We start from the raw sequence: 24866 nt of genomic DNA on the forward strand, positions 1-24866 counted from the left end.
ACCCATTAATTAGGTCACATGGGAAAACCTTGTTTAGCTTAATTGCACCTCTGTGATGTTAGATATCTAGGAAGAGTTACGCATGCCGATGAATAGAACTCATTTGAGGAACTCAAGTGGACCAAAAGGGTGGTTGACATATGTACCTTGTGTGTTGAAATGACTACAGCTCTACAGGAGAAGAGGGATGAGTAGTGGCTGAGCCTATCCCCACACTACTACTAAACAGCAGTGATCACTGTCAGAAAGCAGAAAGGTCAATCAGACACAGCCAGATGGGTACACCTCCTTCACCTGTTGTGGTAATGTGGGACAAGGGCAGGCTACGCTCTCAGGTGGGGTCTGAAATTATTTAAAAAGCAATAGTACAAATACTCCAAAATGAAAGAATGCACAGTCATGGTGCTATAACTAAATGTAGATGCTTCAATGAAACATTGAAGAATGCAAATAACTAACTAGAAAACTCAAGCAAAACCCCACCCATGTGAAAAGAACACAGATATTGCAAATCTTATAGAGGGTACTTCAAACAGAGTGATCAGGCAAGCAATTGCAGCAATGTCCCTTCAAAGGGCATGTGTTGTGAATAAAAGGTGGAAAAGGTGGATTTAAACTCACTATCGTACAAGAAAGTGGAACAGGGGGTAGCGCCTCTTGACAGTTCCTTGCTTTTGATCATGGTTGGTTCAACAGCATTGAACTGGGATTCTCTGTACTGTCTTTGCAGTCAAGCTAGGTACACGATGCATTGATTTGCGTAAATGCAGGCAGTGAGTCGGCATTGAGTGGGCTTTAATAGAGGTATATGTGTGGCTTGATGTGGTATTTGAAACAGGGTAATTCAAAGGGTTCAGCAGGCTCGGGTCAGTGGCCTGGTCAGTTTGAGATGATGTTACCTATGGGTTGAGTAAATGCACACAATGGCTTCCTGTGGTTCTAGTCGAGATAGGAGTCTGGTTGAGATGAGGTCCTGTTCGTTCGATTTGATACTCGAAGAAGTGGTAAGTCGAATGTTTCCACAACACTGAGCCGGTTTTCAAACCGAGGTGGTGATGAGCAACTCTTCTGCACTGTCATGTCAAGGTGGATGAAGATTTCAGTGAGCAGTTTGAAGTCGTGCTGTACCAAAAGCAGCACACGGGGTCCTGTTGGCTTGTAGAGAATCAAACATTGTTCAAAACTATGCAAGCAGGATTGCAGCTGCTCATTACCTTTTTTTAAAGCATTTACCATGCCACTTGAAGGTGCAGAAGTTAAATTGCAACCTCTGTCTGCAGTAACTTTGGGTCACAGCAGCTGTCAGGAATGCATATGTGAGTTGTGAAGCTTCACTACGCCACTTTAACTTAAAAAATCAGCAATTTATCACGTGGTATGACCGTTCACAGTTAATTCACCGAAAATCCCCATGGATTCCTGTGGACTCCAGAAATGGGGATTTACACTGCACTGTTGCCACTCGTAAGGGGGCACATTATCTAGGTATTTTGCATTTACACCATAATATTCAGCTAAGAAAATCAGAGATTCTCTTAAGAGCTACAAAGGCACTTTAGAAGCATCTGGGGAGCAAGGGCTCCACAATTTCAGCAAGGCCTGTTTTCAGACCTAGACACTATACAGCACACAAAAAGGAAATTGTGCAAAACAGGACAAATGAATAATAAGTTAGCACATCCTTTTCATAAATCATGTTTTCACGTCTACTCAACCATGTGGTGCTGCCTTCAGTCTTTATTTTGATGGTATTGAGTATCAGGCTAGCTGACACGTGGGTGTCTTGTGTCTAATTTCAGGTTGGGTAAACATCGAGAAAATGACTTCTGCGCCATTGTTATTTCCTAATGAAAGCGCTAACAAATTAAAGCAATTTGCCCCTGATTGTTACATGAATTTTTCAACGTCTCAGCTATTTGCATAAAAATATCCTTGCAGTTCGTTATCATCACTCGTCTCATTTCTCAATTGCCATTCTCATATGAATACGGCGCGTGCACGCTTATTACTCTCTCCAGAAATGCATCCAGGAGATTCAACATGGTTCCTTCCGCAGGCGAAACATTAACGTATCGCTCCAGGAAGCCATTGCATGAAGTTACATTAAACTGCAAGAACGCAAATCCGTTATTCAGCTGGCTGCCGATTCATTGTAAAGGTGTTCCACTAATGCACAGGGCGCTGATGCTGTGTCTTCCTAAATGTCAGCGCTCTCTAGACATTCCTTATACATTTACATGCTTATTTTAGCCCCCAGGGAGTAGTATTAACCTCAAAATTAAAATGTACAAATGGATGGATTTCTGAAAATAATCACCCAGGGAGAGGTGATATTTCCTCAGCCTCCTGCCTCAGACCCCACCCTGGGGGCAGCCTTACCTCTGTTGTTGTAATCTGAGCTCGCCTCATTGGTCCGAACTGCCAGGCTATTATGCAAGTTTATGCAAAAAGGACGAGCATACTTATCCTTGGCACTTAAGGGGTTAATTTGTTCTGTCACATAATTGCTGGGCACTATTGGTGACTTATTTCTTTCATTGAAAAGAGCTTTCATGCGTCACGTGAAGCTGCACACACATGCACACCATACTGACAATGTTTTGGGGGTAGAGGGTCAGATTTGAGGCCCCTAGGGGTCCAGAAGATTTTTAAAGATTTGGACTAGTGGCTAAATGCATAGAGAGTCTTGCAGATCCCTGTCTGTGCATAACTCACAGCCTTAAACTTGGACGGGCAATCAGTGGAGGTAGCGACGAATCGGAGTGGCTGGATACTTGTAGGCTAAGCCTACACAGTGTACCCGATATCCCAAAAATGATTCAAACCATTTCAGACCTTTATTATGCACCCCCACTATGGAATGGAATCTGGGCCACATGGCCTTGTGTTTGAGTGTGCCAAAAGCAGCAGATTGGTTCAGCATAACAAGAAGTGAATAGCGGTCGATTGTCCATGTTCCATACTAGCTGCTTGCTTCCAACAGTGGTACATTTTCAGTACTCTGCGCCTGCCTGAACCCCAGTAGCTGCTCCCCCAAGACACCATGGATCTTCATAAATGACTGGAACTGAGATATAGCAAATTTTTCCAAGACTTTAATAAGGAATGGCACATTTGCTATAGGTCTCTAGTCGTTGAATTGATTTGTGTCCAACATGGGTCTCTTTGAGTGGTGTTATCCATGAGTGATTTTGTTGGACAAAAGTCGTACGTAGAGATATTTTATCTCCAATACAATAATACAATAATTTATTATGTTTGAATTACCTGGACAGGATGTGGTGTTCATTTTAGAGATCAACTTTGCAATTTAGTTGAGAGTAACTTCCCGAAAAATCAAAAAGAAGTACAGATTCAATTGGATGTTGGTCCAGCTGAAGAATTAGCATTGAAGAAGATATGTTTCTGGAAGCACCAAGTCTAATTTGATTGATTTTCTCTTAAAAAGAATGCTCATTTGAGATAAACAGGTAGATGCCAGTTTGGCCGCCTGCCAACACCACACAAAGGGGAAGAAGTTGGTTTCCCTGGGGATATGGCATAGGATTTTATGGACAATGGTAAAAGTTACACTGCGGGTCGCCGAGGTGGATTTGGGATTTTGCCCTTGTAATAATGCTCCTCTTATTTATGTGTGGGGGCGTTTGTAGAGAAACTAATTGTGAGTGGAACCCCTGCTGCCAACCCTCTGCAGCTGTCATTAGGTTTTGGTGGGAGTTTGATAGACATGTGTGCTTATGACATTTCTTCAATGCATGTTCTGATGTGCATTTATGTGGTTAATCCTTATATCAGCACATACAATATTTGAAGTTCACTCCTGCTCTCCACTTAAAGCCCAAGCTCCCTTCTATTCATCTGATCCATCTTAGACCCAGCTGCATGCTCAGGTTCAAACCGTAGCTGACCTATCACAGCACTCGGTCATCATGATGTGCTTCAGGATGGTGACCCAGGGCTATGATAGGTTATCTGTGTTTGAGATGTGTCTCCTTCTCTGCAATTTTACTAGGACCATGCTCTGCAAATGGCAGAACGCCCCTCGCAGGTGCTATTGTTCTACAAGGCAGAGTTAGCACGCCCCCGCCCCCACCTATGAAAGGTTGTCAGGACCATCGCTATAGAACAACTCCTACTCACAACCCATGCTCAACAGCAGGGTATTCAAACTTTTTTTAGGCAGAGCTCCCCCCGCTTGAGTACAAATGTTGTTATTGAGCTGCCCCCAATGAGTAAAAAGGGTGTTGCTGCCCCCCCCAGATGCCATATCTGCTTATATTTTCTATTGAAAGCAGCCACTGCACTCCCTTTTTGAAGACCTTCGCTACCCCCGTGGTCATCCTTCGGGGGCTCTTACAGGGGCCTGCCCCACAGTTTGAAGATCACTGCCTAACAGTATCAGACACACTCTAAGCCTGCATATATACCTTCCGTACACTAAATACCAAGCTGCCATTGCTTGTCCTTTGTACCACAATCTACCATCCCTTTTTCTCAAAGACCCCCGCCTGCTTTCTTCCTAACCTCCCTCCCAACCGTCCTTTTTTTTGGTTTCCGACCACCTTCTCTAACAGGGTGAAGATTGTGGCTTTTCTTTGGCGATCTGATTTTGGGTTCGCTCTCCAAGTGAATGGGACATGTGCCCTTTTAAGACTCCGGCTTCTTTGCTTCCCACTTCTTTATCTCCTAAAAGATTAGCACCTTGGTCCATGCCGGTAAAATACCGGCACCGCCTTAGTGGAAAGGGGAATACCTCCCTATTCCAAGGTTGGCGGGGCGGTAATTCCCCCTTCTCCCATTGCCCTTCCCCATTCCCATTTTTGCCCCATAGGGCTCCAATGGAATGGGGAAGGCGCTAATTACGGTGCCGCAAATTGCGGTACCGTAATTAGCACCCTGGTCCCTTTGCGGGTTGGTTTTTAACGCCTGCTGAACAGCAGGCGTTAAAGTACCTACCCGCAAAGGGACCTCGTAGTAAGGCGGTAAGGGTTAACGGTCACCGGTACCATTACCGCTGACAGTTAACCCTTACCGCCTTCCGTGTACTGAGGCCTTGTGGATGCTATTTTTAGGTCTTCTACATTGTACAATTTCCCCCGGGCTTTTTAACCTTTGAGGATTTTAACACAATAAAAGTATTTGTATTTTTGTATAACTGTTTTTCACTTTGTACTGTGTGATTGGTATCTACGTGGGGTTTTTGGGACAGCAATTACAATCAATGAAAAGTCTTGAATTTTGTTTTGTGTTCTCTCTTTTCCATATATAAAAGTTTAGTTAATTGAAGGCACTTCCCACAGGGATTCCTCATTGTCTTCTTTGCCGATTATAAGCCATGCAAATGGTGCTGGTAGACCTCCTCTTTAGACTGCCTGACTCCTCCATGTCTGTATTTCTAACATCACAGAACAATGGGAGGAAAACCACAATGATTGGAGGATCCCAAAATGGGATCTAACACACAACCTCAGGAAAACAGGGCTCATTTTAAGGTTTAGAACTTAATCAAAACGCAGGTTGCATACTGGATTGTTTTGTTCCAAAGATAATAGTTTAATGATGTGCCCTCAAAAGTAACTTAAAGGTGAAGAATCGAAGCACTGACCTCACAACTAGATAAAACTGTTATCTCAGCGTAAGAATAAATAAATAAATAAATAAAATAACAAAAAAAAATGCTTGGCAGCCTGACAAAGAACGATGACGCTAAAACCAGCTCCTAGAGGAGTCATTTCTGTTGACACTGACAGACCACCTTGACAACACAAAACATTAATGGGGTCATCATAAGTTTGGCAGTAACCCTTAAATGCGGCAGTAATGCTATTACCACTGCATTTAAGGGTCCACCAAATCACGGGTTTGGCAGGATTTACCCCCAGCTCTGTGCTGTGGGTAAATCTGCTGCGATTTCTTTGGCAATTTTTGGTGCAATTACCACGCAGTAATACCGCTGATGGTAGTTGCGCTGAAAATGCCCCATTGGGCCCAATGGGGAATGGGGAATTCCTGAATGGGCCCAATAGGGAATGGGGAATTCCCGTTCCACCAAACCCGTGATCCAGCGCTAATAGCGCCAGACCCGTTGGCGGTAGCGCTATTAGCGTGGGCAGTATCCTGGCAGGAATACCGCCGGGATACAGCCCAACTCGTGATGATGCCCCAAGAAGTGCTACCGCCACTAAAACCATGTGACATGGAAACCAAGTGAACAAAACAATTGAGTATATACGGGTGGGGGGGGGCAAATAAATCAAATTGTGTTTACACTGGGATATAAGACCCAGTGGGTCGTACACCTAGCACTGCATAGCCATGTCATTCCTGAGCATTCAATTGTGCATAAACGAAATTTGCTTGTAGTTATTCAAGTGCTTTTTTTATTTGGTTTCGACGTCACCTGGTTTTGGTGACGGTAGCACTTCTTGGTCTTTTGTGTTGTCGAGGTGGTCTGTCGGTTTCAACAACTGCTCCTCTAGGAACAATCCCATCCGATTTGCAAACATTTTTTGATTCAGTCCTAAACATTGAAAGGAACCCTTTTCCTGTTGTTGTCTATTTCTAAGAAAACATTATACTGGCTGCCCATCTGACAAAGAATACAATTTAAAGTGCTAAGTTTAACTTTTTAAGTGCGTGCAAGGGTTGACCCCACGGTGCATAGTCAAAAAGGTCCACCTTGATCAGCCAGGTAAGTTCCGCTGCGTTCATAGGATGGCCATGTGTTGACCCTCCCTCTGCTCGTTGCAAGACCCAAGGGGATAGACAGCTCTCAGTCCTAGGTCCTCATCCATAGAATCTACTGGTGCAGATCTACAGTCTTGAATCGTTATCTGCTTTCTGGAAAGGTTTGACAGCCTACCTCTTGTACTAGCTTGTTGCTGGCTTTTCTGCATACCAGATTATGAACAAGGGCTCCTAAAGATGGCCCTATTCTGCCCAGGGGGGCTCAATAATGATCAAAACACAGGTGAACGGGTCAGTACAAAAAGCATGCCCCTTTACTCCTCATGTCAGTTCACAAAAGATTTAAGTACCACACCTGAATTGTTATAATACTTCTTTTTATGATTTGAAGCATGTACTTGCTCAATGGTTTTGGTGTAGTGCAGAACACCAATAGTTATATGTACAGCAACATAGATTTGCACAATAAACACGAGCAAGTTACATTTCTTGCACATACATATATACAGTCAACATAGTACACATTCTACTGTCGATATATAAAAAAAAACGACAGGGGTCATATCACATGAACACATGCAAAGGGTACATATAAGATACAGTGAACAACATTCATAACTCTGTGATTTGAGAGTAACCGTCTACACCACAGTGTTTCGGCCTTATGTGGGGGCTATATGAGCCATTTTCTTCTTGGGGCCTTGTTCATGTGATATGACCCCTGTCGGTTTTTTATACATCAACAGTAGAATTTGTACTATGTTGACTGTATATATGTATGTGCAAGAAATTTAACTTGCTCCTGTTTATTGTGCAATCCATTCTCGCCAATAGAAATATGGGAATATGGATATGCAGTCGCTGTGCCAGCTATGTGCCAGCTATATCCATGTCTTGCTTCTCAGATGGGTTTGTAGCTTGTGAATCCCATACGTACAGAAATATATATATATATATATATATATGTATATATATATATATATATATATATATATATATATATATATTCAAATAAATTAGGCATCTTTGTAAAGCATATTAATATGTTGATATCTGCGGCAACAAACACAGAGGTATGCCTATCACAACAGGCCATTCATTCCTCCACACCAACTCAGAAACACATTGCAATGTGCAGAGAAAATCATGGAAGATCTTACCATCTCACACAGAGGACCAGAGAAAAATGAAGCCAAGTTATAGCAAAGAGTGTCTGTGGTTTGGTTTTAGATGGAGCTAAGGGGTGGGTGCAGAGGAATACAGGGAGTGGGGGAGATCCTGGGGGCACAGAAAGAATTAAAGTAATTTAAAAAAACGAGATGGGCACGTCGGGTATACTTCTACGTGGTGCCACAAAGATTAACATATTAATTTGTTGCCTCCTGGCAACCCTGCACTTGGGGCTGTATCTGCAACACTAGAGTCCCCCTACCTGCACTTCCAACACTTGTTGTCTGCACTTATCCCCTGCACTGCCACCTGCTGGCTGCACTTCTTGTTTCTCGATGTCTTGATCCTATGTCTAGCACTTGCGTCTCCTCCCCTTCCCCAGGCACTTTTCCCCTTCCCTTTCCCTTGAACTTGGGCAATCTAAATGTCACTTGGCCTAGAAAGCTTGTTGTCCTTTCCTCCCTTTGTTCTCCTCGCTTGCCTCGTCGCACCTTGAAAGACTTGTGTATTGGCGCGCTATAAATGTCATATCATATCAATATGCTGTACAAAGTTGCCTAATTTATTTGAACGTTGTGTTTTGTATGTAAATTGTGATGAGCATGTTGTGTGCAACTTAGTGCCTAATAAACCATTATGTCTGGGTCCAGAGCATTGTACATTATGCAATCTCTCTTTGCATTGCCCTTCCCTGATCCACCAAACTGAAAAAGCTCATGGCACATTGCCCCTAGTCTGTGACACCATCCCACAATAGTGACAGTATGGTGAATGGCATATATATGTAGGTGTTATGACAAAAAGAACAGCCCTCTCTAGCCACAGTCTCAAAGCTAGAGTTTAAGAACAGAACCTGGCACACCCATCTCTTTTTCAAATTACATGAAGAATTTCCCTGTCCCCAGCATCGCCCGACTCCCTGTATTCCTTTGCACCCACCCTCTTTGGCCCCTTCTAAAGCCAAACCACAGACACTATTTGCTATCACTTGGCTGCATTTTTCGCTGGTCCTCTGTGTGAGATGGTAAGATTTTCCATGCATTTCTCTGCACTTTGTAATGTGATTTTGAACTGGTTTCGAGGAATTAATGGACTGTGGTGATATGCATACTTCTACGTGGTGCCACAGAGATCAACATATTAATATGCTGTACCAAGTTGCCTAATTTATTTGAATTTGTAAAGTTTGGTATTGTGTGTGTTTTGTGTATATCTACATAGATTCTTAGAAGTACAGGCATTGTCCTAAGTGACCCTTAAGTGCTAACGGCGTTTATGTTTGCCCTGAATTTCCATTAGGAATCATTGTTGGCTTCGGTGACACCTGGCCAAACCTCAGCACACTGGGGAGCATTCAATGGGACAGAGAAAGATTTACACTAGAGTTCCATGCTAGATTACAGACCACAAAGCGCGGCTTGATGAATGAAACCGGTGGTGAAATCTCTTCATCTCCCCTGAATGTCCAGAAGAAGAAGGGTCACAATCCAAAATAACTTAAAGGACCCTTTTCTCCTCCTTACTCCATAGTTTAGGAGAGATAAACAGCAAAGTCCTGATATCTTGGAGGCCCCTGTAGCTTTCATTGCACCCTGACTACTTAACATATTATTTGTATACATGCTTCGTCTTTAATTCAAAATACCGATTTCGGTCGTTCGGTTATTTCAGTTTGCAAATTTGAAACCAGAAAGCCAATGGCCCAGATGAAGATGTTTAGACGTGGCGGGTGCCACACCATGTACAACTCATCGACCACAATGGAAAGAGCAGAAAATCCAAACTATTAAATGTTGCTCTCTGGAAGAACCGTAGGAATCAGACAATGGTTGCAGCTCCAGAATCCCTACAATGGCCCTCAAATAATCCAGACTTGAATGTTCTTCTTCTCAAGATGTCTTTGAAGCGGCTTCGGTACAAGCGATTGATGATGCGCTCCCACTACCTGCTTCTTCATTCCACAATTACAACTTTCTCCCTTTTTCCTCTCGGAGCTGTTGGCCGAGCCCAATTAAAACCCTAGAAAAAAAGCACAGATAGAGAAGGGAAGGATTATGAAAAGCTGGCGATCAGCAAAGTTAACCAATTACTCAAAAATGCAGAATTGTTTGTTTGTTTGTTTGTTTGTTTATTCATTTGTGAGGCGCACCAGACTCGTGAGTAAAAGGGTGCAACAATATGGAAATGCAAAGCTTACAAAGGTTACGAATATACACAGGATACAGTATTTACATGGTTGCAAGATATACAGTTTTTACATGATTACAGGATATGCACATGTATGTACAAAATAGGGGTGAAGCAAGTGAATAGCCAATGAAGTTACAAAAATAAACAATGGACACTGTACAAAAGATATATATGTCAGAAGTGGGGCCCTTCGTATAACACTTAGTCTCCCGAATAGATTACATTACACAAGGTGTTTAGAGTTAACGCAGTAGTACACTATTAATGAAGGATGAACAAGTCTCTTAGGAAGTGGGTAGGTCCCCAATGGGTAATGGGAGACTAGGGGTCAGTGGTAATGATGTGTTTTATTACATTTTTCCTGAAATGTATGTAAGGTTGGTCTGCTCTCAGATACTGAGGCAGTGAATTCCAGAATTTAGCTGCCTTTACAGTAAAGCTATTACCCCCAATAGTGGTGAGCTTATATTTGGGTATGGTCAAACAGTTAACATTCCCAGTTCTGGTGGGTCTGAGAGAGGTTCTTCTCTGGAGTTTATCTATAAGGTAACTGGGGGCTGCGTTGTTAAGGGCTTTGTAGGTCAAAGAGAGCATTTTTAGTTGTATTTTGTTAGATGTGGATAACCATTTATGTTGGGGTCTCAAGGAGGATATGTGAGTTTTCTTGTTTATGCCTAGGGCTGCTCTTAGGGCATTATTCTGTAGTGTTTGGAGCGTTTGGATGGTAGATTTATTGGCACCGCTGTATAGGGAATTACAGTAGTCAATTCTGGAGAGTATTAGAGCTCTAGCCAGGATCAGGCAGCTATTGTCAGAGAGGAACGGCTTACCAGCTCTGAGTAACTTGCAAGTGTAAGCCGTGGCAGAGGTGAGGGATTTGACCTGTTTATCGAAGGGCCGTCTAGAGTCCAAGTAGAATCCAAGGGTTTTTACTTCCTTGGAAACTTTGATGGTATTTCTGTCAATATTAAATGAGGAGAATTCTTGCCCTAGTTTTTTAATATTAGCCTGCAAGTCCAGAATTATAAGTTCAGTCTTATCATCGTTCAAGCACAGGCCATGAGTGGCCATCCATGCTTGGATGATAAGGTAAACTTTGTTCACTAAACCCGTGTCCGTACTGTAATCCCCAGAAAGTGGGAGGAGAATCTGAGTATGATCTGCATAGTTAGTGTAGGTGATACCCAGCTGGTCCAGCTCGTCGAACAGTGGCTTAGTGAAGATATTGTAGAGGGTAGGCGAGACGCAAGACCCTTGGGGAACACCCCATAGGATAGGTATTGGGTCGGCTGCTGAGGGCGAGAAGACTCTCATGGTTCTCTCACTCAGGAAGGACTCGATCCATTTGATGGCACCAGTGGAGAAGTGGGCTGCAGAATCAAGGTGCCGGCATAAGACCTTGTGATTGACCAGATCAAATGCGGCAGAAAGATCAAATAGGAGCAGGAGTACTGTCCTTCCTTTGTCTCTCTGCTCGCCTATTTGGGACTTTAGGTCAATTAGGGCTGTCTCTGTTCCGTGTAGTGGACGGAAACCAGATTGTCTGTTGCCTAAAAGTTTGTGCAGTTCAAGGTGTTTTTGAATTTGGATGTATACGGCTTTAGCCAATATTTTTAGTAGAAATGGGACCGTGGTAATGGGCCGGTACTTGGTGGGAATAAGAGGATCTAGCGTCTGTTTCTTGAGGAGGGGTAGCACCCAAGATGGTTTGCGGTTAGCAGGTGTGGTACCTGTGGCAAATGAAGCATTTATCAGATTAGTTATGAATGGGGAGAGTTCTCTGGCAGCATCTTTTATTAGTTGTGCTGGGCAAATATCGCCTTTACAATTCGAAGGCTTCAATGATAGGATAATTTTTTCTACCTCCAGGATAGACATTTTAGAAAAATGGAAGGCAGTATTGTGTGGCGATGGAGAAACGTTGGGCAAGAGGGTGTTGGGCGAGTGCTGTAAATTCAGTACTTATTTTTTTTGTTGAATTTTATTCTGGAGTGTATTAATTTTATTAGCTAAGGCATGTTGGATGTCTGTACACCAGGATTTGTCCTTGGTGCTAACATCAGGTATAGCAATTGGGGACTCTAGTTCTTTGAGTATGGAAAAGAGTTCTTTCATACTCGAGTTAGAGGTAGCAATACGCTCGTCGTAGGAATTATGTTTTGCCCAGCAAATTTCCTTTTTATAGTGTGAGGAAAGTAAGGTTAATTTAACTTTGTTCTCACTAGAGGGGCAAAGTCTCCAATTGGTCTCGCTTTTATTCTTTAAGGTGCGAAGGTCTTTAAGTTGTGGAGTGAACCATTTATTTAAATGGGCTATTGGTTTGCTAGGTCTATGTTTGACAGGGGCAATTTTAGCCAGTGTGGTGAGCATAATGTTGTTAAATTCCTGAACTAGGCTGCTAGGGTCAAGATTTTCTGGTAGTGCGTTGAGGATGGGCAGAATCGCAGGGATAACTTTCTCTACAGTGATGCTTTTTTTACTTATAGTTGAGCATGGTGGCGCTAATGGTTGAGCCAATGGCGTGGGTTTTATAGTGGATAGGTGGAAGGACACCAGGAAGTGGTCTGTCCATGATAATGGCAAGATGGATGAAATGGTGGCTGAGCAATTAAGGTCCACTATCCAGTCTAGTATTCTCCCTTTTAGGTGGGTGGGTTTATTGACTTTTTGGGGAAGGCCTAGTACGTTGATAGTGTTGGCTATATCAGTTGCGTTTTTATACATTTGGTCATTAAAACCTAAGTTGAAGTCTCCCAATAGGAGTAGTTGTGAGGTGGGTTTAAGGTTATTCATAATTGTATTATGCAAATCTTCCTCAAAGGTACCAAGAGGGCTGGGTGGTCTATATATTAGGTGCATAGTAAGGGATTGTGAGTTATTTATCTGAGGTTTGGCAGTGAGAACTTCACTGATGATGATTGTGATAGATGGGTGGGGGCTAGTCTAAGGCCAAGAGCAATTTTAGAGATGATGTCAATGCCGCCACCTCGGGCATTATCTCGGTCTTGTCTGACTATGGTGTAGCCATCAGGGTTAGCTGCATTATGGAGCCATGTTTCCGTAATTGCGAGGAAATCCAGGTTCCCTTCAGTGATTAAGTCGGCAATATCGGTAGCACTTGCGACAAGCGATTTTGCATTGGAAGCGCTCCTTTGAGGGAGGGGGCCTCAGATACTTTGTTGACTCGGATAGGTTTGTCAGGGTTGTTATAAACTTTAGGCCTATGGTTATTAAACTGAGGGGTATTCATGTTCAAGATGGACAGTGATGTAGACAACTTTAAGTGGCTAGGTCTCAGGTTGAGTTTATGGTTAGTTTTGAGGTTGGTGGCCGGTAGGGCTCTTCTCAAAGGTTCATATAATTTGGCTAGTCTAGCGCGGAGTCTGTCATTTCTACTAGATGTTGCGCATAGTAGAGAGGCGTAGGATACTGTCTCTAGGGCCCTATAATGTATGGATGGATTGGATTGTGCAATATTTGTAGGGGTTAGCAGGCTAGAGTCTAGGATAGGTACTAGTGACTGAACAATGTATTCTTGGCTTGTAGAGTCCACATGCATGGCAACAGCCATAGTACAGAGCAGTATTGCTAAGTTTAGCATCCTTCCAATTCCAGTATCAAAGATAGTGTAATATCAGAGATAGGGGATTCAGTTCCAGCGCAGATTGGTAGGTCGAGCTAGGAAGTGACTAGTATGATGCGGTCAGCAACATTAGGCAAGGCATAGCATGAAACACACTAATGTCAGTGCAGTGATAAGGCATAGACCACAGCTAACAAGGTCAAGGTTGGCGCAATGATGGCATTAGAATAGAGGCTATGGTATGCATGCGACAGTGAGTAATATGACTAGGAATACACGACACTTAAGGGCAAGATGAGTCACTCTGGGCGGTGCAACTTAGACACTATAAGTACGACCGGGCACATAGGCTAGGAGTACTGTGGAAACGGCCAATGGCAGATTCAAGTTTGCTAAGGCAATGTAGCACTGGCAAGATAGGCAGGGCTAAGTACAATGCAATAATAGGCAACAATAGGCAGAATCGATTTTGCTGGAGTGTAGCACAAACTAAGTAGGCAGGGCAAAGTACAATGCAACAATAGGCAGATTCGGTTTTGCTGGCAGTGTAGCACAAACTAAGTAGGCAGGGCAAAGTTCAATGCAGCAATAGGCAGATTCGGTTTTGCTGGCAGTGTAGCACAAACTAAGTAGGCTGGGCTAAGCAGTATACAACAATAGGTAGGTTCAGTTTAGCAGTTAGTGTGCTCAAATAGGCAGGTTTAGTTGTGTTGGAGGGCGCATAGGGTATTCAAGCAATTGACACACTGGGCATGGGTGAGCATTAACATAGCAGCCCAAGACCATCGGGAGGCGGGAGCAGTAGGACTGGCAAACTTTAAAGTAATGGTGCACTAGGTTAGTAGTTGGGTATGGATACACGGTAGGCGGTGGGTGAGGTGGGGTCACGCATGTCTCGTGAGTGGGGCATGAAAAGATAGTTCAGGTGGCAATCATGTAGCGTTGGTAGATCAGTCTGTGGCAGTGGGTTACACTTGATAAGGCAGGTCAAAGCACTGCAATTCAAGTTACACAGTATTGGGCGTACGGTACGCATGGCTCGACTCAGTGCAGGGGAGCTGGAAGTGGTATGGAAAGTTACCTCATGATAGGGGTCTGGTGCACGGCAGTCAAACAGCATCAAACAGGCATACAACAGGCTGCCTTGATTCCTTGGGCCTTGGTGAACGAGGGCCGGCTTCGCCTGCCGGCAGCCAGTGGCAGTGAAGATGGTTCAGTGGCCAATCAGCAGAGGGCACTGACTACTGCTAGGAGCCTAGTACAACAAAGGAAGCTCCAGGCTACAAAGAACGGCCATTTTTGAGGTGTTTGGTACCTCGTGTAGCTGAATGAGGTAAAAGGCACATAAAGTGCTAGTTTTGGTGGATTCTGTGCTGGTCAATGGATATTAATTGCAGGGTTTCCCTGAGCGCCCGTATGCAATATTATGGTGCTGAAAATGCACATTTACAAAAATTAGCACGAAGTGGCAGCACTTACCAAAATGCGCTCGGAATTAGGGTATGCTTCACCTTTGTAGGCCCACTGCTCCTGCAGGGTGGGGGCCTACTCAGTGGAGCTCCTGCTCCTCAGATGGGGTTTTGTCCCCAGGAATATAGGAGGGATGGGAAATGATACATCAAGCCAAAGTTGCAGCAGATCCCAGAATCCCAGGTGACAATCATTGTTGAGGAAACACGCGTCAATTAATAAGAGACGTGAGCGCCAATGCCAATCAGTGAACTATTCAGAGCTCATTTAAAATAAATACTGGCAGTGTCCCCAACCCAAGTCCCCAATGCGATGCAAGTGCCAATAGAATAATTGTTTAACAAATGCAAATCAAATGACAAATTCCAGGAGGGAGGCGACCGTGCCTAGACGAGGAACAAGGCATCTAGATGATGTGCCTCCATTATGAGGCGTGAGTAATTGGCATGGTAATTAGTTGGCCAGCAATTGAATAATGTGCAAAAGGGTTAGGTGAACTGCAACACTATTTTGGGTTTGAATTGGAAAGTACCTTTGATTGCAATAGAATTAAAAACATTCATCTTCTAGAAGTTTTAAAAATTGCTAGTATCCAGTAAACAGGTAGGGAGGGGATTGGGATGGGGTTGTAAAGCAAGGGAAATGGGTGGCTTGAGAGGGGACCCCAAAAACAAATAAAAAATGAATTAGGTCTTTTTTTGGTATTTTCGGTTCCTTAAAAATGTTTGCGTTATTACATTTTTCCTTAAAATGACATAGATCCCTGTCCATCAATTGGAAGGAACTGCAATAAGAGACTTTTGCAAGAGCACCATGTTAGATATCGACACTTAATATCACATTCTTATTTAGCACTTCAGGCCAGCTTCCTCCTGCTTCTAAGCAGTGTAATAACAGGAAATAATATTACCTAATTTACTGTTCCCAGATAATGAGCTTTCAGAAGGGTGAATGGCTGAATCTTCCCTACTGAAGTTCAACTATTGTGAGCTTAGGACCCTTTAGAAATGTGCATGCAATGGATGGTTTCACAGAATAACTCAGAGTCCAAATAACTGAACCAACTCAGGAAGATGGCAAAGTACTGTTTTATTATCAATTATATAAAACAGGGAGTTACAACGAACATCAACGGGTGGACACTCGATTTCTCGCCACAATCTTTTCATAAAAACATGATTAAATGCTCAAAATACACCATATTACGTGGCCAGTAATGAAAAAATTACTGGGGATCGGGATAGGCTTAAGGGGAACATCTAAGTACACATTATATAGGAACTAGGATTGTCATTGGCTGCCCACTGTCAGGTGGACAATATATGCCTACCTCTAAAACATGTCATCTTCAAAAGTACAAGGTTTCTCATTCGTCTTCAAACTATAAGGTACTTCATTATATGGACTACAACTGGTTGGCATGCCTGCGCCATGTATGGAACATTCGGTTCATTTAGCAGCATGCAAGCCCAGACCCAGGTGCAAGGAGATGGGGCCTGACTCTACCTCCTCACCCAATTAACCCAGCATCGCTCATCACCCAAGCCTTCTGCCATGAAGATTGTCTTTGTACTTATATCCTTGTCTCTGGGAATACATGGGAGTGCAGGCACTCACTATCATTGTTCTGGGACTCTGAGTTCGGCTCTATTTTCAACCCTGGCTCACGTGACAGGAGACCACGATTTGTGTCCATTTTGCAGCTTTTAAATGTCTTAAATTAATTAAACTTGGCACTCTTGGTGCTCTTTCTTCACACCTTAACTAGAGATGATTCATCCTTCGCACGTTCACTCCTTTCCAGAATAGATAGCCCGACCTTGGCTGCTTCAGTCTTGACTTCAGGCCAGACACCCTCGTCGTGCAGCTTCTGCGACACATTTTACCTTTCTTCTTCATGGGTCCTGGTTTACTAAAATTCATGATACCGATTTGCAGCCTCTATACAGTGCCGGCTTTGCCTGCATTCTATTCACTACATATAGCCAGCTTCTGTGATGACTTAATCTACCTTGCGTCTGTACAATTATTGAATGGTTGATTCGCTGTAGCACTTTGTGCACGTGTAATCTTCTTTTTCGCATTTAAAAGTTCACTTGACCCTTTACTTCGTCATTAGTTTCTGTAGGATCCATACATCCGCTTCAGCCTGCATCCTAAGGCCGCGTTCATATTCTCTTCTGACGTCACAGGCTGTTTTCTTTGCTCTTTTCTCATATTCCTTCAGGGAGTTCCTCCCTCAGATTATCGTCCCGTCGGGGATACACTCGATAGGGTTGTCTCAATGGGTATCTTCTTTTGAATATACGCTGCGGTATTGGTGGAACTGCTGCTGTCAAACACAGCGCAATCTCAGGCTTCCAACATATAGGAGGTAAGGGGGCGGGGTTTCCTGCAGAGGCATGCAGCTGCTCCTCTGCATTTCTCTGCAGGATGCCCACACATAAATGAAGCAAGCCTTTAACTTGCTAAGCTACCTTATCTCCATACCATTCGGTTAAGGAACGAAAGTCAGTAAATCAGACTTGCTGCTTTGAGCTCTGGCTGATGTAGGCAGGCATAGACAAGTGAAGACCCTGGGTTCTCGTGGTCTTTGCAGAACCCTGCGGGTGGGTGCAAGTTGGAACAATTCCTAAAATGCACAAGCATGCACAGGGTGTTTTGCAATTCGCCTGCAGTGTGGAGCGCAGTGGCTATCCTGGCTCGCCATAGAGCTCAAGTCAGGTTTGGAAATCTTGCAAGGTTAGGGTGGCAAGATGCCTGCATTGGGTGTGATTGAAGAGTTCTCCACCCAATTGGTCTGCTACAGTGCCACTCGTCACCAAAGCAGTAACTAGGGACCTCCATTTTTGCATCCATCCTGATTACAAGGTTGGCTGTAGTGGACAAATACCCAGTAAATGTCGCTACCACTGTTTTACCACTTTGGCAAATTATGAGTTTAATTTAGTTAACTCTTTTTTCGGTATGGTTTTATGGGGCAGATTTTTAAGGACACACAAAAGTAGTACCACATGTGGTAATTGCCGGGTGCAGTATTACCACATGTGGTAATTTACCGGCCCTCCATTGAGTCCTATGCGACTCCAAAATGGGGATTAATGGAATGGTCTGCATGACTTGTAATCATGCAGACCTAAACTGCATGTGGTAACAGTAAAAGAGTGTGTAGGTTTTACTGGGTATAAGACCTCCAAACTCGTAATCAGGCCCTCATTGTTAGACTCATCAGTGCCAGGCTTCACGCCAGGCCTCTCAAGCACCTGATTCCACAGACGCTCCAAAGAGGAAACAGCAGGTTGGATTAGTGCACCAGAGGGCCACTATGGTTTTCTGTAATGCCCTTAGTGACGGAGAAAGCCAGCACAACTTTTCAAAGGCTACTAAAAAGGTATCGACTGGGAAGGATCATTACAGTGCGGCACTTCATGATGAAACAGCCACTTTCCCTGCCAGCTTGGAACACAATGAAACAGACACGCATCTGCTGGGCCTTCAGGGAGACCCCCTAGGCATCAAGGACAGTAGCTGCTACTTTGCCAAGCCCTCTGCGCCCCACACCACCCACGTCGCGGCAGAAGTCCATCTAAAACTGGGTTAAGGACGGCTACAAGAAAGGGCATCCCTTTGGCATTCCTCATCAGAGGGCTATAGGCAAGGAGCAAAAGTTGTGCCGTTTTATGAGCATTTGCGGTTTGCTGGCTTCCCAGCTCTGCATATAATTAGGTCACATATTTGTGCAGCTGATTCCACTGGCCAGACTGATCTTCACTCCTGGGGGGGATGGGAGGGAAGGGGTGAGAAGGGAAGGGGTGAGAAGGGAGGGAGTGAGAAGGGAGGGAGTGAGAAGGGAGGGGGTGAGAAGGGAAGGGGTGAGAAGGAGAGTGAAGGAAAGGAAAGGAAAGGAAAGGAAAGGAAAGGAAAGGAAAGGAAAGGAAAGAAAGAAAAGGAAAGGAAAGGAAAGGAAAGGAAAGGAAAGGAAAGGAAAAGGAAAGAAAGGGAGGGGAGGGGAGGAGAGGAGAGCAGTGGAGAGGAGAGGAAAGGAAAGGAAAGGAAAGGAAAAGAAAGGAAAGGAAAGGAAAGGAAAGAAAGGAAAGGAAAGGAAAGGAAAAGAAAGGAAAGGAAAAGGAAAGAAAGGGAGGGGAGGGGAGGAGAGGAGAGGAGAGCAGAGGAGAGGAGAGGAGAGGAAAGGAAAGGAAAGGAAAGGAAAGGAAAGGAAAGAAAGGAAAGGAAAGAAAAGGAAAGGAAAGGAAGAGAAAGGAAAGGAAAGGGAAGGAAAGGGAAGGTAAGGGGGGGAGGGAAGGGAAGGGAAGGGAAAGGAAAGGAAAGGAAAGGAAAGGAAAGGAAAGGGGAGGTAAGGGGAGGAGAGGAGAGGGAGGAAAAGAGAGGGAGGCAAAGGTAAGAGCAGGGAGAGCATGTGATTCCGCAATTAGAATAAGGTGCATGCCTCGCCCCCCACAAGAGCAGCAGCAGAGTTGACAACAAAGAAAGTTGAATGCATGTTCCGATTGGTACGGGTACACAGCCTATCAGAAGTCACCTTTTGCAGTAGCTTAGCCAAATAACCATCGGCAAGGCTGACTTCAGAGTCTAGAAGTATAGTTTCGTTAATTTTAGGGTTGTCTTTTAGGGGTAAAGTCCTAGGGCGAGAGGAAACCTAATGATAAATCAAGGAACGTCCAAAAATCAATTTAGAGAAATATGTAAAAGATCTGTACACGACGTTTGCATTTAGTGCAAAGATGCCGGATGTGCTGTATTTTTCTTTAGAAGTATGAAAGTTGTGCTTGTTCAGCACTTTTTATGTTTGGGATTTTCTCAAAAATGTCGATTTGCCAATGTCTGAGAGAAGGTCCTCAAGAAGTGCCTGCATTAGGCAGTGATGTCATCCTAACTTGTGACTTTAACCCTTACCAGAGAAGGTCAAATCACGGTCATCAAGGCGTTTGACTCGCACATATATCCTGTAACTTCTGCTTCCTTTCTAATGTTTGCCCTTATTTGCTTGGACATTCTAACTTGTAACATGCATATGAAAGTATTGACATGCACTATCTTTGTGCTCCTGTCCCTCCGCTGTCCTACTGGATGCAATACATGATGGGAGCGCATCTGTTAACTTGCTGAAGGAAATTGAATGTGTTCTCATTGAACATGAAAGACCTTCGCATGAAATCTCCAAATATTGCAGCAAGGATCTAAGCTCCCGTTTCACTGAATTGCAACATTGAATGGTTCTGACCATTCCAAAGACAATCTGCCACACTGGGGTGTGTTCATGTACTGGACATAGGGTTTCTTATTTGCATGTATCATTTGCTTCTTGATAGCATGCACCTCTATGTAGAATATTAGGGTTGCTCCATGACATATTGAGGTTCTCAGTTGCCCCCGCAAGGCTTCTCGACGTTCGTGCTCCAGAGTCTACTAACAGGCCCACTATCTTAGACAGTTATCCACTAAATCAGGGTTGTCCAACTCCAAGCCTTCATGGCCAGATCCATGCTGGGTTTTCAGGATACCCCTCATTCATATTCATGAGATACATTTTCCCACAATGATGTTAAATGTATGCACATTTTACTCATGAAAATTAATGAGGGATATCCTGAAAACTGATCAGGATTCTGGCTCTCGAGGCCCGGAGTTGGAGAACCCTGCCCTAAATGCTAAGTGCTTTTCAACCATCATGTACGGTGGCCTGGTGGCAGATGTTTAATTAGATACCAAATATTCTAGTACAATGCATTAACCAAACCAGACCTTCCTTTGCTCGATATTCACCAGTTGCTTCTGTTTAGAATCTCTCCGTTCTCCATCTCTCACTTCCTTTCAAACCACAGCTCATACACAATCCGCATAGTCCCACCACCTATCACCCTGTGGGTGCCCTCACCAAGGCTTGTCCAGGCATCTCCTTCATCAAGAGTTGAGTGCTCTTCATAGCATAAATCATGTACCCAGCATCTGTGGCAAAATCACCTGGCCAACACTAACAAACGATTATGGCCATAATCCTGCAAGCTCACAGAAAATTGACACCAATGGCGTAGTACATTTCGTGTAAAACTAAGGTGCAGGCATAAGTACAGTAACTAACATGTTTGTCTAAACCAATTTTAATATTCATTGGTACAAAATAACAAGGAAAAAATTAAAAACAGAGGAGAACAGATGTAGTTGGCCCATGCATTTCGGATATAGAAATATCCTTCATCAGATCACATCTGGATGTGTACTTTTGTCTGTACCTTACTTTACACTAAACCTACCATGCCATTGGCAACCACTTTCTGCAATCCCGCAGCATTGATTCGTGAAGACCTGCTCTCTAACCTTGATTCTAATCTCCCCTCTGGCCTCATTTTACTCAATCTCTCTTCTGCCTTTGACACGGTTAACCATGCCATCCTGCTCCATCGTCTCCATGATAACTTGGGTATCACCGATCAGGCTCTGGCCTGGCTGACCTCGTTCCTCTCTAATTGACCATCCCATGTCCAACTTGGATCCTTCCATTCCTCTATCTCACTCTCTACCTGTGGTGTTCCCCAGGGGTCTAACCTCTCCCCCTGGCTGTTCAACCAATATCTGACTCCTCATGCCCACTGCATTGCGGCTCTCTGCTCCACCTTTCACTGCTATGTGGATGACACTCAGCTCGGTTTCAGGCTACCCTCTGCCACCTCTTCTCCTTCTCTTATCTCTGACTGTCTGTCTGACATCCAGGAGTGGTGTGCCGCCAACAATCCATGTCTTAATGCCAGTAAGATGGAGATTCTCCTGACAGGCACACCTGCACCTTCCTTTATTGTCACTCTCTGGCCGGCCTCCCTCATCCCTCTTCCTGCTCCTGCCTGTGAACCTCATGGTCATTTTCAACACCACACTCTCCTTTTCTCCTCACATCTCTGATGTCTCAAAAAAGTCAAACTACCAACTGCACCTCCACAGAGATATTCTTTCTTTCCTCTCTTTCCCTCAGAAGCTCACTGCCTCTAGACGTCTGGTTCTCTCTAGGCTGGACTACTGCAACAGCCTCTTTCTAAATCTGCCTGCTTCTACTCTCCACCCTCTGCAACTCATCCAGGACAGGACTGCAAGACATATCCTTGGCCTCAAGCCCAGGGATCATATCTCTCCAGCACTGAAATCTCTGCACCGCCTCCCAGTGGCTGCAAGGATTAAGTTCAAGATGCTCTGCATTGTCCACAAGGCCTTCTGGGGCCTGGGTCCTTAATACCTCCAACTCTCTCTTTGTAAATACCTTCCTACTCGAGCTCTTCACTCCTCCACCTCCAATTCCCTCAGAGTCAGCCACTTCTCCAAGCAACGAGTTGGTGGTAGATCTCTTTCTTCGGATGGGGCCTCCCTCTGGAACAGCCTCCCTGCCTCCCTGAAACTTGAGGAGAATCATTTCCGTTTTCTGGAAGCACCTCAAGACCTTCCTCTTTGACCTGCCTTCTCACTTCCTCTCCCCTGCTTTTTTCCTGTCTGATACTGCACTGGTCACCTAGCTACCCTCTGATTTTGGGCCCAGGTCCCTGTCCGCCCAGTTGTACACCCGCACTGCCTCCTGGCAACCCTTGCACTTGGGTCTGTATCTGTAACCCTACAGTTCCCCTACCTGCACTTTTGGACACCTGCTGTCTGCACTTACCCTTGTACCAGCCACCTGCTGGATGCATTTCTTATTGTTTTGATCCCATGTACAGCACTGCCCCCCTCCCCTTTCCCCTGGCACGTTTCCTCTCACCCCTCACCTGCACTTGCGCAATCTCAATTTCACTTGGCCTAGTAAGATCACTCTCTCTGTCCTCCCTCTGTTCCCCCTTTCTTGCCTTGTCGAGTCTTGAAACACTTGTGTATAGGTATGTTACAAATGCCATATCATACCATATATCACTATCGCTCTCTAGCCATCATCTTTTGTTAGTATTGTTTTATTTTTTATTAGTGCATATGGTTAAACAACAAACTTTTAAGAATACAATTAAAACTAAGATAAACTGTTAGTATTGTTTTACCTGGTGGCGCCACTGGGTTTGCTGCAGTGCTCATCTCTTACCTGGCATAGTTGGTACCCTCAATTCGTAAACCGTGTTGGATCTCTGGTGGTGCCCACTCTTCCATTATCCAAGATCGCCTGGCCACCCACCTAGGATGAGCCAAGCACCTCCCGCATGATTCCTAAAACCAGGACAAGGGTCAATTTTAGTTGGAGCCGCGGTGCTGATCCCATGCATTTACTCCATTGTTTTCCGTTGCTAAACCTCTTTTTCATTTTAGTGCCTACATTTATAGATCGATCGATCACCTCGCCCAACAACCTCGCCCAACCCATTGGTTTGCCCTATCAACTCATATTATTAATAGTCTTTCCTAATCCTCCCCTTCCCATATCCATCCTCAATGTGGAGTTCTAGCACCCTGTCCGGGGCCTTGCTGATTTTTAGCTATTCGATTTCTCCTGGTCTACTGGTCCTCCGTTCCTGCGCATCAGCCGAGGCCGTTGATGAAATCTCTCTATCCCCCCAGTATGCAATATCCACACTTCGCCATTCCTACATCTACCCACTCACTTCCAGAAGAAGAAAGTCCCAATTTGTGTTGTTGTTAACTTATCCCAAATCAAACAATGACCAGAATGGTTGTCCATTCCCTACTCAAATCTCCACATGCAGTCAAGGACCTAGCACACTTTCTTGAACCAAGCAACCCTGCCTAAAATATCCCCACTGCACCCATCACCTTCTCTGTGTCCTTTGTTTAGGAAGTGTGGGCAAGCCATCTTGACGACTGAGCGATAAACCTGCCCAGCCATGTGAAAGATGAATGGGTCTGTATATTGCATCCTTCCACCCATCACTTTTTTGGTTTTAGTTTGTCTCTCTATGTGAGAGATGGTATGCCCAGACTTGGGTCCCTTGCTCTCTGAACCATAGGAAACCAAGCAGTACCTCACTGAGGAGGTCCAAGAAGGCCAAAACATTTCTGGGATTGCTTGTATTTCAGTGCAGAGGTGACTTGGTCTAGCAGTTCTGGCTGGGCTGCTAGTATTGGTGGCAGTACCTGACTGCTTTGCATATGGCTGGACCCCTTTTGCAATGCTGCAGACAGGATAATAATTGGTGGTGTAAAAGGTTGCCCACAGCAGTGCCAGTGGCTTGGATTGATTCAAAACCTTCCACCCATCACTTTTGTGGTTACAGTTTGTCTCACTACGTTTGAGAGGGTATGCCCTGGCATGGGTCTCTTGCTGGCCGCACCATAGGGAACCAAGCTGCACCTCACTGAGGAGGCCCAGCAAGGACGAAACATGTCTGGGGTTGCTTGTGTTTCCGTGCAGAGGGGACCTGGCCTAGCTGTTCGGGCATGGCTGCTCCCATTGGTGGCAATACCTGACTGATTTGCATATATCTGAACCACCTTTTGCAATGGCAAAGATGGGCTAAACATCAGTGGTGTGGAAGGCTGCTCAGAACAGTGCCAGTGGTCTAGATATATTCAAAACCTTCAACCCATCACTTCTTTTGTTAAATCCTACCACCACCCAATAGGTCCACAGAGGAGGGTACACCCTAGCAGGGACCCTGCCTCTCGGTCATAACAGCCAGGAGCTGAGCTGTAGGCCTCCCCTTCCTACATTGAGATGTGAAAGCCATTCTCATCATCCTCACCCCGGTCTGGCTGCCACAAAAGTCAACCACAATTTACGACATTGGGTTTCTTTTAACTGGAGCCTCTTCGGCAGACCAGAGTAATG

Source organism: Ambystoma mexicanum, chromosome 10 (assembly GCF_040938575.1).
Source record: "Ambystoma mexicanum isolate Mex_15411 chromosome 10, UKY_AmexF1_1, whole genome shotgun sequence".
NCBI classification, from domain to species: domain Eukaryota; kingdom Metazoa; phylum Chordata; class Amphibia; order Caudata; family Ambystomatidae; genus Ambystoma; species Ambystoma mexicanum.